Raw genomic sequence first — 18,999 nt, 5'->3', positions numbered from 1 at the left:
CACTCATATATACATAAATTAGAACCTTGCTTCTTGTCCCGGGTTGGGGACAGGGTCAGGGTCAAGGACAGGGGCACCACATGGCGCCCCCTTATTGGAGGGGCGCCTGCCCCTGGCCGGCTCCCCTCCAATAGGGGGGCGTCATGCAGCGCCTCTGTCTTCAACCCTGTCCCCAACCTGGGACAAGGGGCTTTATTCCATAAATTATATATATCAAGATTTTTCCATTATAGTTAACCATGCGAGAATTGCTAATTTCTTATGATTATTAATTACATTTCGTTTACCTTTATTGGTTTCTAGTTATTAGCATAGTATAAAAGTAATTGCCTGATTGTTCAATCGATAATTTATGCAATTTTGTCAACACAATTTTTATGATCAATTATATATTGGAAGATACAACTCAATTGCCAACACATATATGGATCAAAGGGCTGGAATATAACAAATAATATACTATTTGGAGCATATTTAGGTTATACTATTTTCCATATTCAACTTGAATATTTATTTTTCATTTTACTTATAAAAAATTGAATAATAAATAGATATACAGATCAAATTTTCCATTGACTTTTGCTTCAGATCAAATATTGGTCATCGTCATTTGTTAAACACCCGTGTTGATCAGTATAATATTTGACTTCTCTTTTTTATTTATTCCATTTCCAATGGTCCAACTCCCCCATCTCTATCTCTATTAGAATAAAAATTTTATTAATGTAAAATTGAAGTATATGTAATTATAATTATCTATACAATCGAAATCCTAGTAAACACAGACATTAACTTTAATGGTCATAAATTCTTTGAATAAGTAGCATTAATTTCTTTAGCGTCTACATTTTTGGTCCCGTACATGGGTAAAATCAATATGTTCTTTAAGAGTATAAGCCTTACATGTTAACACTTCATTTGCAAATCAAATTTGTTATCAAACATCTTAGATGTTCAAAAATTTTCATAAATGATGACAACATGATTTAAAGTAAGAATCTAATATCATCTAAAAATTTAAATATTTGGAGAGCTAAATGCCCCTCACAAATTCATATTCATCAAGAACAATTGGTGTACATGTACTTTTTAAAATAATTAAAAAAGAGTAGTTCAAGATGGAATACATCATTTGGTTTGTAACAGTTTTAATTTAACCATTCATCTATATTTAAAGTTTAAACTTATTTTAAATCTCGTAAAGTAATTTTTGCATTCGAAATGGTTGAGAAAAATCAAATAATAAATATCCCTTTATGTTTATAAATATTAAATTGTATAAGGGTGAGTTTTGTAAATTCTTCTAACGAAAAATAGATAAATAAAGGGATTTGCTCGTGAACAATGAAAGTTACCATGGTTATACACACATTTCCTCACATTCTCATACTTCTAATTAATTGTCTAACGTTTTGTGTGTTCTTTCTATGAAAAATTATCGATTCATATCTCTCAGTTTTGCTCAACTACTCATGTTTCTGTAAATTTTCTCCATCCTCCTTGTGAAGCATTGTACGGTATAGGGATCGATTAAGAATGGCGTATACGAATGACCTTTAACCAGACTCTCATCCTCATCACTTCTTGTGTTGTTTTTTTTTTTTTTTTTTTTTTTTTTTTTTTTTTTTAAAACCTTTTTCTTTTTTTTGTCTTTTTTTTTGGGGATGATAATTAAAATTCATTAACCAACAAATCCAACCAGGAAAGCATGGGAGACTTTAGGCATTATTTGAGCTAAATCACTTTTTTTTTCTTCAAGTTAATTGAAGGCTAACTGCCTAGAAACTATACAAGAAAGATGAGAACTTCCATTTTTGAGCTCGTCAATATTTAACATGCCAAATTGTTTATATTACTTAGACATGATTACTTCCATTTATCTCTTTTCAATTTTCTCTTTCCTTCCTCTCGATGTTTATTATGGAGGTAGTGTAGTTAAGTCATGGAGGTAATGTAGCTAAGTCCCTTCCCACTTGTACTTATTTGATTTTCAATAAAACAGGACGAGGGAATCCAAATCCCACGTCGAGTCAATGTGGAAACATATAACCTTGATAGTGTTTCCACTTAAAAACAAAACTATATTTTGATAGAAACTTTCATTCCCATACATACCTTTTACATGGTTTTTATTTCACTCACAAATATCATTGATTATTAATATAAAAATATGTCAAGTTACGACATTGTACTACCATAACAAGTTCACACAATTCACACCTACATGTAACATGAAAAGTAAATCTTTTTCTGTTACAAAAAAAAATATATTAACCTTCAAATATAATGAAGGAAAAAAGGTTGTGAATCTTGTAAGAAACTCAAGTCCTGGCACGAACAATGGATGAGTGAGGGATTGGAGAGTGAGGTGACATCAGATAAGGCGACAGGATAGTCGCATCGTAGATTCTTGAAGAAAAGTTAAGCTTGAGAGTTTTTTTCCATCCATTATTCTTTACTTGTGCACCCATTTCCTTCCTTTTGCCCACCAACAATCGAATTCTTTGAAGAGAAGTTCCCAATGTCTTATAATCCATATTTGCAAAGCAAACCGTAAACCACCAGGCTCTACACAATGAAACGATGATCTTGGAGAGACATTGAGCTTTACGTCGATTATTACTCTCCATAGTGCCATTTCACCTTAAAATGTAGGTTCATTGAGCAATGGGCGCAAATCCATCCAGCCGTAAAGGCCAGCATTGAGGGGTGGACCCACATAGGGTCATGTGGGGCCAAATGACCCCACAAAATTTCGCCCTATTTATATATTTATTTATTTTATTTTTTTACAATCTCCTTTGATGCACTCGTCGGGATGTCAAATGAAGTCAAAATATTGCAATCTTAATACCATTTCGAAGTACTCATGGCCTAGCTTTCCACTCATTAATGGCATGCGAAGTGGTCAATTGTAGCAAAGTTATGACATGTTAAAATAGGGCGTTTGAAACTAGTATTTTGAAAATTTCGATAATATCTTAACTTTAAAAATTCGTTTGCGATCATGTGCTATATGAATTCACAAATCGTCTATACCATGTAAAAGTTTGTTTCAAAAATTACATCTTTTTCATATTGAATGGTCCAAACGGATATCGAAAATAGTTAAGTATGTATCAAACTATGCCTCAAAAAAGACGCCTAACTCGTTTTTTGTTTAAAAAATTCAATTAATTATTATTTTTGCACAATAAATTTTTCAATATAATTTATATCGTTTTATTCGGAAGTCTTACATGAAATATGACGTAAATTTTTTAGGATCGTTACGGATTAAATGCAATTTGAATTACTTTCGAATCATATTTGCTTTAAATTTGAATTTCATTTACTTCCTGAACTAAACTTGAATTTTATTTCAATTCATTTAATTTCTATATTTAATTTAATTTATTCAATGTTAGCTCAACATTTGCCAATGAAATGATAAACAAAACTATACAAGTAACAAAATTTATTTAATAATATTAATAATGATATAATTATACGACATTTTCAAAGTGTCAAAATGCATATAAACTTATTTTCATTGATATTATGTTATTTATTAAAAAAATTATTTTTAAAATTTTGACCCCACAATACTAAAAATCTGTGTCCGCCCTAAGCATTTTATTCCAACTTCTTCATGTCCCCTGGTAAAGATCTTGTGCCTGTTTCCAAGCCTTTTCGAGCTTTCTGCTAAAAACATGTCAACGAATTCCTCGTCTGCCAACATTGATGCTATCAAATGTTGTGTTTGGGACGAGACTAATCCGGAGACACTAACGAAATTCGGAGCACAGAAAATTGTGGCTGCATATATTTCATCGCACACCAGATCAATTTCCTTTTCATTTATGAAAGTTACTAGGCTTCTCAGTGTTCCCTGTCCATAGTGGTTCCTAAGGGATTTGATGGGTTTGCTATGATGATGCCTTTCACTTTGATGTTGGCTTTCGGGCATTCTCGTATGCCTCCTTTGGTGCTTGTATCGTAATTTTGAAATTATTCGAGCTTTCGCAGGCAACAGGAAGTAGTTTCACCCTAGTTCTCGAACTCAAGTCCCTATCAAATCTGTAACAATCAAATGTCAAATAAATAAGCAAGATTGATTTTAACATGCAAATTGTATAATACGTATATTCAGACTATGCTCTCTCTATATATATTGTACATGACCTGCAATATTTCTTTACCGATCAATATTGCCTTGATTTTAGTGCTCTAATTCCTTCAGACAAAAGTCACGATCGAAAACGAGCAAAGTGGACATAGTTATGTCCCCTCGCCATACATAGTTATGTGTCCAGAATACTTGATGCAGTGAGATACGTTCCAAATTTGAAAACAAATCTTATCTACTTGATTACTCTTGATTCGAAATGGTATAATTTTACTGATAAAGGTGGAGTCCTGAAAGTTTGTAAAGACACCCGTGTTATGTTAGATGGGCAACTAAAGTCCCAGTCGTATGCCTTGCAATGTTGTGTAGATTCTTTGAAGATCAATCAGCAAATGGATATTCAACTTGATACAACACCGTTGGAGTTTGATTTGGAATCCGTATTGAAGAATATAGCTTAGTCGAGTTCAGAAGTTATGGATAATGTCCCTTTGCTACCGCTACTAGCGTTGCCATCGTTTTTAATGGTTAGAGACAAACTTAGAAAAAAATATTAAGCCTCCACAAAGGTATGGGGAAGCTATTTTAGTTATATATGCTTTAAGTGTTGTTGAAGGTGTTGAGTTTAGTGAAGAACTTTCTATAAAAATATTTTGTGATAATGAGCTGTTTCAGGGTATGGTGTTGCCCCGTTTGAAATTATTGATTTATTTTGTAATTTTGCTATTCATGTCAATAATTTGAGCAAATTTTGAGAACCAGATATAATTCTGCTGAGCAGTGCTTGGATTCTTATCCTGGTTGAATTTTGTAGAAGAGATAGAAAATTTTGATTGTTGGAGAATTTGGTTAATATTCTTGTTGAATAGTGAGATGCCTAGCAGTGAAATTTGTTTTCAGGTGGAGAATTTTTGAAGTTTGATTCATCGCATGGAATTTGGTTTAAGGTAAAGATTTGTTAAAATTTGACCCAAATTCAATTAGGTTTTCAGAAAAATATTGATTCCTTTATTCTATATGTTTTTTTCATACTATTTCTATTTTAAAGAATATTGTTAGAGTTTCGATATGATTCATGTATATAGTTGGCTCTTCTTTACAAGTTAGACACATTATACAAGTTAGATAATACTGTAAACACAACACTTTTTGCATTCTTTCTCCATTATTAATAAATTTTTCATTCCACAACCAATTTTATTGTGTTCTTTTGTGTTGTGATCACTACTTCATATTTTGTTATATATCTCGCTTGCTGTTAACAAGTAATATTGTTCAACGTATACATAATTCTTGTTAATTTCCCAACATGTGGAAATTTCATCTTAGCTAACCAACTTGTGGAGATAAGCATGTATTAAAATAAAAATGCGCAATGTTAGAAAATAAAACTATTGGTCCCAGATTTGTGACTCAAATTGGTTTAAAGTAAAACGTAAGAAAACAACAAGAAATTAAAGAACACACAATAATTTTTTACCAAAGGCCCTGGAGGTTCAGCGATCACTGTCTAACGTTTAATTTCCAGAAAGCATGGGAGATGAGCAAAAGTCAATCTAGGTTAAAAAAAAAAAAAAAAAAAACTCACCTTGGTAACTGGTGGCGAGAGAGGTGAAAGAAAAATGCTGTCTTTGGGCGTTGTGATGGATTTTTTTCCTTCTTCTTTAGAATCAAAAATATCGTGTGGAAAGTGCCGCTCACCGCACCAGATTTCAAATGTTGATAATGTGTTTGCACAAAGTTCGGATTTTCATCATTTTCCCCAAAAAATCAAATATGAAAACACCAAAAGAGTAATAATACTTACGGTTGAGTCAAGAAAAAACTTTGTGATGGATTGGAGGAGACTAGGGTTTTCTTTCATGGTAGATGGGAGACCTTGTACCCGTTTTTTCTTTTCAACCTTCAAGACTTTTTTATATTTTAATTTTCTATACGGGTTGGGTTGGGCGGGTTTGGGTTAGGTTTATACCATAACCCCTAACCCGACCCAACCTAATAGAGAAATGCCAAATAATAAATCGAATCCAGCCCATTTGAGCGATCTCAAGCAAAAATGGTTTGGGTCGATTTCAGTATGTTTTTCCCCACCACTAGTCATAAGTCCTCCAAGCGTCAGTCATCCATTCAGTTTAAGTTACAAATACAAATCTGGAACTTCACTTGGTTAGACTGGGCAATTAGGTCAAACAATAGAAATGGTTAGTATGTCAGCAACCATCCTTGGGACTCGAATTCCAACAAATCCAAATCTTTACAATCTCCACCTTGCTATAATTTGAGACCATAGCTAAGTGGATTTAAATAGAAATAACTAACTTTATTTGCTCTTATTACTTGTTCATAAAGAAAAGAAGAAATTAACAAACTTCCAAGATTCAATAGTCTCAAAGAATTAATGAATTTACTAAATGGTATTACCTTTGTGTTCCCGAATCAATAGGATTTACCTCAGTGGAAATTTTGATCCACTTAATATTACCTTTTTCATTTATATCTCTAATAAAATGAAATTTAATATCTATATGCATAGATCAATCATGAAAAATTGGCTTTTTACTTAAAGAAAATGACACTTTGATTGTCTGATCATAGCTCCACCAAACTTTCCATAAGTCCTAATTCATTTAATATGCCTTTCAGCCATAGACCTTCTTTCACTGCTTTATCTGCAGCTATATATTTAGCCTCAGTCGAAGATAAAGCAACTAGTTACAAAGTTGAGATTTCCAACTAATGCAAGTATTATTTATCACATGGAAATGAGCAATTGTAGACTTCCTATTGTCTATGTTCCAACAAATCTGAGTCAACACTCCCTTTTAATTTAGCCATCCCAAATTCGAACATCTACTTTAGAAGTCGTGCTGTAAAATAGTGTAGTAATTGCGCGAAAAATTGTAAACAAAAAAAAATATATCAAACAGATCAATTTCAAATAAGCCAATTGCAAGATAGAGAGTATAATCCAAATATGAGCTAACACTATATAATAAAGATGTCGAGAACAAGTATGCTTGCACTCAGTAAACAACAAGAAAGGTTCATAGCATATGATATCAAGTTATTCACATACAGAGGGGCATAATCCCAAAATTGAACGTAATTAGAGTACTAACACAAAGTTAACAATACGCAATAGTTCAAACGCAGGTTACAGCACACACAAAGTAGCAGAATATAAATTTCAAGGATAATTGAAAGGTTTTGATTTCTTTAAATCGAAACCCTAATTCCCTTAGATTCTAGGATTCTTTCAGGAACATCTAGACAAAAGTAAATATAGGTAGGTTTTTAGGAATCCTTTGTTTTTGAAATCTTTTAATAAGTTCTCCTTTTTTAAAAAAAATACCATAGAGGGTTAAGAAATTCGTTACCAAAACTACGAACATAAAAGAGATACTCAAGTATACCCCTAAAAACGGCTCCAGATCCAGATCGAAAAAGGTTATTTAAAGAATATTAACATATAGTCTCAGATCTGACTTTTTCTTTAAAACAAAAGAGTCAGCCAAAACCAGATCAAGTTTTAAAAGCAAATTTGAATATGAATCAAAGGGTTTTCAAGCTCTGATACCACTATTGACACCAAATTTGTAACTCAAAGTTTGCGACTCAAACTGGTTTAAAGTAAAACGTAAGAAAACAATAAGAAATCAAAGAACACGTTAGCATTTTCGACCAAAGGCACCGGAGATTCAACGACCACTATCTAACGCTTAATTCCTCATTGAGTATATGTTAGGATTTCACTCAAATCCACTAGAGCAGCCCAAAACACATGCAATAATATCAATTACAGAAGAGCACCAAGTGTTTGAAAAATTCTTCCTCTCAACTCATTCTCTGCTATTCAATAAAGGAATCAAAACTACTCGCAAATGAGGATAACTGTTATTGATTAACAACCCTCAAAATTTCACTCAAGAATTTACAAGAATATCAACTAGATATTGGATATCTCACAAACAGCTCAAAGCAGAACAGAGAATACAGAGAGATTAGGGTTTCAAAACTATCATTCAAATGACTGCAGACTGTATATATATCATTTCCAGCTAACCATGCATCTCACGGTCATAAAATCCTCCACGCATCAGCCATCCATTCAGTTGGAAGTTACAAATGCAATAGTTGTGTTTAAGAAACACGATTTCTCAAATCTGGAACTTTCACTTGGTTGGACCGAACAATTGGGCCAAACGATAGAAATGATTAGTGGGTCAACAACGATCTTTTGGGCTCGAATTTTGGCAAACCCAGATCTTTACATAAACTTCAACTTTATTTGACAGTGAATGAATGATAAACTTATAACATATTACTGCCAAGTCATTTATATGCCTTTTATTAATTACATACACTTCTTTATTAAAATTGGAGAGAGAGAAATATACGTACTTATTGTTCTACAATTTTTAAGCTCTAAACCTTGAAAATGATCGTGAGAATTTTTTCTAAAAAACAATTTGAATTAAATCAGAATTGATTGATTTAGTTAAATTCCAATTAATTTCGGCCGATCTAGTTATCGTTACTTGATCATACTCACATCTAAATGTACTTTTTGCATTTTTTCCAAAACTTTTTGTTGTCTTTTCCTTTTCATCTTAATAGAATGTATTGTATTGGTTACATGCATATGGTAGGATAAGACTCACCAGTCACGACGTCCTTCCTAATTAGTTATGTTTTTGTTTTTAAATAAATAAAATTTCCCCGTAGTATCAAACTTTGTTTTCAAATTTTGTAAAACTATCTCCCTTGTTGAATCCTGACTCAGACCATGTATTCTTTCGGAAAAATATAAATAAATAATAATAAATATAATCAATTACACAATATATCATGCCGGCTAATGATATATTAAGAAAATAAGACTTGAGTAGTTGCGCCATATTTTGCATGACCTAAAGAGAACCTCATTTCACAGGGGTGACAATTTATTAAATCAAGTTACAAGATAGATATATGTATCCAAAATTACATTTGTCCATTATAATTGCTAAGGAACTAATAGTTTTATGCCTCTCAATAGATTAAAGAACGTACATAATTAATGTAATAGTAAAAAAGGAACTGATTCTAAAATTTTTATGAACAAAGACTTATTTTTGGTACAAAAGTAAGTATAAACATGAACTCACAAAAAACAGGTTCTTAAATACAAAATTGCCTCTGTTTGACGGTTATTTTTTGTGTAGAATGGGTTTTTAAATGGTTAATTTTTGAAGAATGCATGATTAAAAATGAATATGAAAGATAAGATTTTTAAAATAATGATGATAAAAGGGGCTGAATTTAAATTAATTCACTTCGGTGTCAAAACGTGAATGATTAAAATTATATAGTAAACCAAATGTTGCATCCAATCTTTTCTGCTTTCTACATTTTTCCAGATGATTATTATTTTTGGATGTTGCTACTTGTACATAATAATTGTATATAAACGATTTTAGAAAATAATGTGGAGGAAAAAGAATGAATGAAAAAGTTATCTGCGTTTGAAATTGACGAATGGTAGAGTGTCATGTGGATATTATGTAATCTTTTATGTAAACTTTAATGTATATGTGGCAATATCCATTACCTTTTGAGTAATGCTGTTCACTGCAGTAGTCGCCTTGCGTCTCATCCTATATGGCTGTTTGTGATTTGATGAATTAATGTGGTAGTTTTTTCTTACCTCATATGTCAAATCATTAATCTCCACGTATATGTCACGGAGAACGACCGTGATAGTGAATAACTGCAAATAGCATTATTCCTACTTTTTGAGTCAAAATTTGATTATTTTGTACACTTGTGAATTCTTGATGAGTTTCGCCATATATAAATTTTGGGTTGAGTGTCAATCCGGATTTACAAATGACATTTTTCATTCTTGATAGGCTTACAAGCTAGGAATTTGCAAGTATAAGTGGGACAAGAAATCATAAATGGATATTTAGAAAATCGGAAATGGAAGGCAGCCAGACAGGCGGGGTCCAATTTTGTCTCTGTGGAGGCGATTATTAATGGAATTTGATACGACATTAATGAAACATATGAGTTATAGGCGCAACACCTGTATATATATATATATAATTTCTTTTCTTTGGTTTTTCATTTTTGTTAACTATCAATGGAAAAAAGTCATTTGTCCCCATGTAAACAGTATGGCAGTTTTTCCATGTACAAGTAGAATTATTTGAAACATATTTTAATATTTTCTATAGAATGTACTCATTTGAAAAATTATGATACTGATGTGAGGAATTCACGACCTTTAAAGTTAATGGCTTGCAGAAAAATTTATGATACTAATTTTGATTCTAGATGGGAAAGTAAAAGAATTATTACTCCAGTTTTACATTCTAATAGAACGAAGCTTGGACCAATTCAAATAGAATAACAAGTCAAATACTAGAACTATCAGCGCACGTTACCAATATGTGTATCAATCTAATAGTATTTTAAGGACACACGTTATCCAAGTTGAAGTATTCGTACAATAAATATGAAATCAACACACGTTACCAATATGCGTATCAACACATGTTACCACTTACCATTGCGTGTACAATTGTGCTGACAACCAGACATGCTGGTCCAATTGTATCTGTTTGCAATCGATTATTAATGGGATTTGATATGACATCAGGGAGACATATATACTCAAATATGTTTTGTAGAATAAATTTATTTGACCTTATTACTTTAGTGATATTAGAATTGTCAAAGCTGAAAACTCATATTGATACTAATTTGAGGAACTTGCGACTTTTAAAATTAACGAGTTGGTGTTTATTGGGATTTTGATTCTAGACTAGATAGGAAACTAAAATAATTATTATACTCCAATTTTACATTGAGTACTTTTATTCTGATGGAACGAAACTTGGACCATGTCGAAGAGAATGATAAGTTAAAAATTATATCTATAAACACGCACGTTACCAATATGTGTATCCATCTAATAGTATTTTCAGGAGATTCATTGAAGGTAATTAAGATACTTTTTATTTTAAAGAGTCGCATTGAATTTAAGATTCAATGTACTTTTTATTTTAATTTTCTAAAATAAAAAAATCATTTTTCCTCTCATCATTTGGGGAGTTAAACTCACTTTTCGCTTGTATTAAATATTGGTTAGTATTATTCTAAATTAAAAAAGATGGCAAAAAGTACGATACATGATAATTGAAAATAGTGAAATAGTTAAACTGAAGAGTTTGTTGAAATGGGTTAAAATTTTTCTCTATTGTATGCAAGATGCTTTTAAAATAAAGAACTTCCCTGGAGTTGCTCCTTAATATAGAGCTTAATTTTTCAAATTTTTAATTGTCAAAAAGCTACAATAGGAGGGATATTTAGCCCTTGTTTGATGGCTTTTAATTTATTTATTATACTCATTTTTACTTAAATATTCACACAATAAAATATTTACACGTAAACTCAAAATTTTTCCCGCTTTTTAAGTACAAAATAATATTTAACAATTAAAGACCACCAAACAAGGACTTAAATTTGATTTTCAACAAGTTAAAAGTACGTGTGATAGGAAAAAGAAAAAGAAAAATGCATTTAAGTTCAACGTGCAAAAAATTCAATGGATCACCAAGTCAAAATTATCTAAGTGCCCCTTTTTTTCTTCACGTATTCATTTTCAATCACACATTCACATAATAAAATATTCTTCACGAAAACTAAAACTTTTTCCTACTTTTTAACTATACATTCTCCTAAATTTATTATTCAAAATATTATTTTCCCTAAATAATGCTCATTAAACACGGGCTAAATGTCTTTCAAATGATATTGTAATTCTTATTATCTTTCACCCCATTGCAACATATATCTTGTTGTGCAAATACTTCGACTAGGATAGCGTGTCCGTGTCGGACACTTATCGAATATTTTATCATGATCATTTTTTTTATTTAATAAAATATTATATATTTTCAACTCATAATTATTATTAAATAATACCTCGTACATGGTTTTGAAAGAGCAGGAGGTCAGGTATTGAATTTCCCCTCCCGTCTCTACTTCAAATTCATCTATTATACAATAGCACACTTCTCTAAGAAGTTCACAGGATGCAAACAGCTAAATGTAACATAAAAAGTTATAGCCTTTTCTGTTACAAAAAGTACAATAACCTTCAAACATATATTGAAGAAAAAATGTTGTGAATCCTGTAAGAAACTTAAGTCCTAGCACGAAAATGTGGCGAATGAGGAATTGGAGAGCGAGGCGACATCATAAGAGGTGACAACACAATTTCATCATGGATTCTCGTAGAAAAGCTGAGCCTGAGAGTCTTCTTATATCGTTAATTCTTTTCCTGTGTATCTATTTCCTTTCTTTCTCCCACAAAACGTTCGAATTCTTCGAATAGCAATTTCCATTGTCTCATCATCCATATTTGCGAAGCAAACCCTAAACCACCCGTGCTCTACACAATGAAACGATGATCCTGGAGAGACATTCAGCTTTAATTCGTCGATAATTACTTGCCATAGCGCCATTTCACCTTCAAATGTAGGTTTGTCGAGCATTGGGCGCAAATCCATCCAACTGAAAAGGCCAGCATTGCTTTCTAAGCATTTTATTCCAACTTCTTTGAGCCCTCCGATAAAGATTTTGTGCCTATTTCCAAGCCTTTTCGAGCTTTCTGTCAAAAACATATTAACGAATTCCTCATCTGCTAACATTTATGCTAAGAGCTGTAGTGTTTGAGACGAGACTAATCCGAAACTCGACATTTTTGGCCCACAATTCACAACTGTATCGTTGTATGAGTACACTGATACAACGTGAACCCGCGAAGGCCCATGTCCTTCGACAAACTAGAGAGTGTGAATTAAACCGTGATTGCATTGCACTTCTTCAATTATCTCGGAGATGCTAATGAAATTTGGAGCACGAAAAATTGTGGCTGCATATATTTCATCACACACAAGATGAATTTCCTTTTCATTTAGGAATGTTACCAGGCTTCTCGGCGTGTCCCTGTCCATAGTGGTGTCTAATGGATTCGATGGGTTTGCTATGATAAGGCCTTTCACTTTGATGTTGGCTTTTCGGGCATTCTCATATGCCTCTTCGAGTGCTTGTATCGTAATTTGGAAATTGCTCGAGCTTTCACAGTAAATAGGAAGTAGTCTCACCCTAGTTCTCCAGCTCAAGTCCCTATCAAATCTGTAACAATCAAATGTCAAACTTACAAGTAAGATTGATGTTAATACATTTTCTGACTGTAATATATAATATAAATCGCATGTTAGTTAAATTTCTGTTCCAGATGATATTGCCTTGAATATTTTTGCTCCATATAATATGGCTTGGAAATTTTTTATGCTATGAATTAGTTCGTAATCTCTAATTTACAAGAGTAATAATAGAAAATAAGAAATATAGAGATGCTACAAGTACAGGAAAAATCAACATAAAAATTACAGAAAATACACTTTACGGACTTTTATTGGAAGATAATAATGAAAAAAAAAAGAAAAAGAAAAACAGGCTAACAGTTGCTGTTAGCACCCTGTCTAAATTCTGTCCAAAAACCTGTACTTGAGGCTTAAACCTAAAAAATATGGCACCGAGATTTAGAGTGGTTCACTGTACTTTCCCCCAGAAGAAGATGATCGTCTCTACTGCCACTTCAAGATAACACAGTTCTAAAACTATTTCAACAATGCTGCACACACAGGGATAGCCAATAGGTTTTAAATCCAGGGAACACGTGCCGGAAAGAGATTGGACGGTTGGAGAGAAAAAAAAAAAAAAGCAATGAAAGAGTTGCCAGAAAGCCCCTGGATTTAAAACCTGTCCACATATCTTGTCACAACAGCTTTAGGGAAACTCTTTTATATGGTGTAAGAATTTTAGGTCGGCCTATAGTGAATGGAATATTTATCCCATGTTTGGTTCCATTAAAAAATGAAATAAAATTTAAGTAAAAATCAACAATTAATTTTAACAACATATTTCATGAATCCACAACATTTCAACCACACATTCTATCAATTCTTATTAAAATATATTAAAAATCTATTTTTCTTCCTAAACGAAACAGAGGCTAATACTATATTGTTTGGACCCAAGTAATCTAATATTCTACTCTAAACAAGTGGTGAAAACATTATCAGGAGTACCAATAAGTTACAGGAGATGCTACATAAACAGGGCCACATGGGTCTCATTTTCCATGGGGACACATGTCCCTCTCCTATTGCAGGTTGCATGCGTTCCTTGGGAAAATCAGGGCCTATGTGCCCCTGTTTGAGAAGAGTTATTCATAAGTTATAGCTTTTGACTTAAGAAAATGCCCGTCTTTCTAGTCTAAAGTCAACTCATTCATTTCACCCTTGTTTGATTCCCATTTTGAGGGAAATAATGTATTTTGAATAGTAGATTGATTGATAATATGTGTTTCAAAATTAAAGAAAAGTTGGATTTGCGTGTAATCTTACTTTTTTAAAGAATGTGTGATTAAAAATGAGTTTTGAAAAAATAAATTTTTAGAAGAATAAGAATCAAACAAGGGCTTCATTGAATTTTGTAGAATTGGACAACTGTGTTCAAGGCCGACCATGATATTTTGGGTGCCTTATGCGACCTTCAAATATGGGCCCCCCATGTTTTGAGCATTTTACATAGAGTTTTAATATAATTATGAAAATTTAATACAAACAACACCAAAATTTGAAGAGGAAATCAACAAAATGCCAAATTTCAACATGCAATACAAATTATAAGTGAAGTTTGGCAAGCAGAATTACAATGCAATAGTAAAGGGTCTGTTTGTTTCTATGATCATTTTCTCACTGCAATTATTTCAGGCAAAATTGAATATATATTTGAGCAATTTACATACAAAATTGGAGAATGTTGACTGCAATAAATAATATGGCAAAATAATAAAAATGATGATAAAATACAAATTAGCTTCTAATTTTATATTAATTCATGAGAAATGAACTTGCAAATAAGAAGTATTGGTATGAACACGGATAAGGAATTATTAAAGTCAAAGTACTTTCAAAATATCTTAAAGACTTCATGAGATTAAAACAAAGCAATATAATAATAGCTCATTACTATGTAGTACGTGTTTCGAAGATAAGAGAGAAAGAAAGAAATATGTAAGGTTGTAATAATAGCAGTGAGATCAAACCAATCTGCTAAATTGAATTTTCAAAATTTTAATTCAAAGGGAGATAATTTATTTCTTGTAGGAATGAAAAAATAATGGTGGGGTGACTATATATATATATATATAATTTGGAGGTATATATATATATATATATATATATATATATATATATATATATATATAACTTTACATAATTTGGAGCCTTATCAAAGTGGGGCCTTAGGCGATCGTTTACCTCGCCTATAGTCAGGGCCGCCACTGATTATATTTCAAGTAAAACATGTGTTTGAAAATATTCTTAGCCGGAGTTTTGTAGATATTAAAATTATATTTTTAGTAGATTTTATCAAAAATTAATAAAATGTGTGGTTAAAAAGTTGTGGATGCTATAATATATGTGATTGAGATTAATTGTTGACTTTATTTTAAATCAAAATCTACCAAACAGGGTTTAGTATCTAGCCGTGAACCGTTTGGTTTTCGAAAGATTTGGTAGTTCACAATCTTAGGAGAATTGTGTCTGGAATTCATAACTGAGGTGTTGGGGTCCAGAGAGAAAAGTGGAGTCCTCTGTCTCTAATTTTCTACTACTCCGTTCATTCTTCTCAAGACAATATTGTTACGTACTTACTCCATTTCAAAAAGAAAAAAAGGAGGAATTTAGGTGGATATGTTTGTCTGTTTGAACTGTATTAGGTTGCCCTAATATTCTTACTGTATAATATATTTCACGGGGCCTATTTTGATTATATGAGAGGAGTAACTTTTGAGTATTGAGTTTTAATTTATATGTTATTTGAGAATTTATCTACTGTGAATTGTGATATTAAAAATTAATTTGAGTATTGTGAAATGTGAATTATGAAAATTGAAAAATGAGAAATTGGAGAATTTATAATTTGTGATGAATTGTTGTTGAGAATTGGAAATTGAAACTTTAATTATATTTTAAAATTACTTTTAATTATGTTTAATCTTTGATTAACTTTCAATTCTCATACTGATTTTGGAATAATTTTTTCAACTGAATCTCAATCTAGTTCTTATAGTGGTGTATCTAATATCTCAACTACTTTTAGTCAAGCAAACGATTTATTAAGTATTGATAATATAAAGAAGTCTTCTATATCATGTAATTTATATTATTTAGGATTGTATTGATCTATAATATGATATAAATATACGATTTTTACGTTTTAGCGTATTTACATATAAATTGAAGAATTTTAATATTATTTAATTTAATATTAATAAACGACATTGCTATACGGCTATTGACTATCAACAATCAACGGCCAATGATCAACGGCCGCCCTAATTGAGTCGAAGTCCCAAATTCGTCCCCAACTATCACCATGCATGTTTTGTTAGTCAATCAGAATTGCTTATCCTTATTGGTGATCGATGTTATTTAAGAGCAACTCTCTTAATTATGATATGTAAACACGCCTTTATAAGGCACAAATTTGGAGAGTCAGCTGACAAAGTACATATACAAAAAGTATCACGTAAGGTTGATATTTCAAATTTATCGCTCCTACCGTACTTCAAACAAATACAATAAGTAATCAATATTGACGAATCGATAGTAATTTTTTCAAAAGTCGAATAGCAAAGAATACGTCTATAACACATAGATTAAATTCTTTATAATTGTAATTGCATATATTACTTCTTAATCATAAATGTATAGTTTTTTTTATCTTTCGAGTTTGATTTTGCAAGTTAAGTTTCTTAAATTCGGAATATGGGACACCATATATTTCAGACCAATGCCAGAAGGGTGTCAAGAAAGCGTTGCTCGTATCAAAATTTTGAAAAATAAATAAAAGAATTGAACATGTCATGTAATGTCTGAGACACATATAATAAGCATCAAATATTGACACTCAAGCTTAGAAAATGTCCGTATTTCATACGAAACAACTTGATAACAATATCAACATGAAGTAACTCAGATGTCAAATGATTACGGTATAAATTATTGATCACCAGAGGTGAAATTTTATTCAAAATTGGAATACAAATGTGGGAAAATTTATGCACTCAATAAGACAATGAAGTTAATTTCCTATTGAATAACATAGCAGTTGACCTTTGGATTGTTTGTATAGATAGGTAGAACTGATTGTTCTCAATTCCTAATCTCAAAAATTTCAGATTAATTATCTCACGAGAATAAATGTCAATTAATTAGATTATTATTGTATTTCAATTAAGTCCACCAAATTACGTGTGTTAATTCATGACTGACATGTTTTCTGTTGCTATAAGTACTGGCAATTTCTTCTTCTGGGTGGTTCCTCCTTTTGAACAACTCAATTCATTTTCATATCTAAATTTAGAATCCCATCTGACTAAACTGAAACACATTATTTATGACTCACCAGATCATTAATCATACTGGACGGTTTGTAGGTCCTTATGATTAATTCACGGTATGGAAAGATCTTCATCTTATGTTTTCTCCGACCAACTATTATGGTTTCTGTTGTTGCTCCGCACATGTACTTATGGGGTCTGTGGTAGGATTTTTGTTTATTTTTTTATTTCCCGTAAAAGAGTTTCCTAATAAACTTATCTAACAGATTCAAAATCAGATTCTTCATCTCATCAACAACTTTTGATGTCTTTTCAAAAGCTTTGTCAAGTGGATCTTTAACTCTTTAGTTCTTTTTCTTGTTCGTCTTTCATTTTCGAGGACTACTCAAAATTAATTTTTTTGTTGTGCCCATGTTCTCCTGGTTCAACACTATGTAGTTTTTACTTATCGAACGTAATTGTCCTTGTGGAAATCAATAATTGTTGTTTTCGCATTATTTTATTTGAGTTTTGGAGGACTATATATTTTTGGATATTAGATTTTCTGTTTAACATGATAAATTTTTATTTACCTTGTGTTCTGCTTTCATTTCTGAGGAGTTTGTTATAATATTATTATTTGTTGAATATAACTCAAAAAAATTTGTCAAATATAATATTTTTGTTTAAAACGATCATTTCTAGAATTTTTTTTTTCTTTTTTGTTTGCATCTGTACAGTTGGTGTGAGAAAGTTAAAGTACCTTAATTAGTCGGATCCATTATGTATTTTTCTTTAAATGACACTTGTATATAAACATAGATTTTTAGGCCTCTCTCATATATAAGCGAGAGATCACTTACATAATTTTTACCTATTTTGTACTTGAAAATAATAAATAAATAAATAAAACATACAGTTAAGAGAGGGGAGTTCAACTTTCAAAATTTTTTTTTCTCAGTCTCACTTTTAACTACACACATTTTCACAATAAAATATTTTCACTTAAATCCAAAACCTTTTTTACTTTTAAACCACTTATTTTTCCAAAAATTACTATTCAAAAGCTCATTTTTTTCCCATAAAATAAAAAGGCTGTCAAACAGGGGTTAAATATGTAAATATTGCTTCCGTTATAATCAAGTGAAAGATTACTTTGAAACTTACACACCAGTCATTGTTTCAGTTACGCTACAGCCAAAATGGGGCAATGATGATTTGGGCTTGGTAGTATTAAACGGGGTCATCCATGTAGGCTAACCCGACTCGAGTTGCATGAGATTAGTTTTAGTGGGAGAATTCGGAGTAGTTGGAGGAGTTGAGTTTTGAATTTGAATCTTTATCTCTCAATCACAAACAACTTTTAAATAATTCTCGACCCTCCAAAAACCAACATACAAGTGATGCAAATTCGGGTTCTTCATAAAGAGAAAATTAAATGAGT

At 31.5% G+C, this 18,999-nt stretch overlaps 2 pseudogenes; both read right to left on the bottom strand.

The window, feature by feature from the left end:
- Window positions 1–2,067: 2,067 nt before the first annotated feature.
- LOC111380061 lies at window positions 2,068–9,799 on the bottom strand (annotated as a pseudogene).
- A 2,500-nt stretch (window positions 9,800–12,299) lies between these two features.
- LOC111380053 lies at window positions 12,300–18,733 on the bottom strand (annotated as a pseudogene).
- Between the last annotated feature and the right edge of the window lie 266 nt (window positions 18,734–18,999).

The sequence above is a fragment of the Olea europaea genome, chromosome 3 (assembly GCF_002742605.1).
Source record: "Olea europaea var. sylvestris chromosome 3, O_europaea_v1, whole genome shotgun sequence".
NCBI lineage: Eukaryota > Viridiplantae > Streptophyta > Magnoliopsida > Lamiales > Oleaceae > Olea > Olea europaea.
The sequence above is the reverse complement of the archived record's forward strand: the minus strand, read 5'-3'. Positions and strand labels throughout refer to the sequence as shown.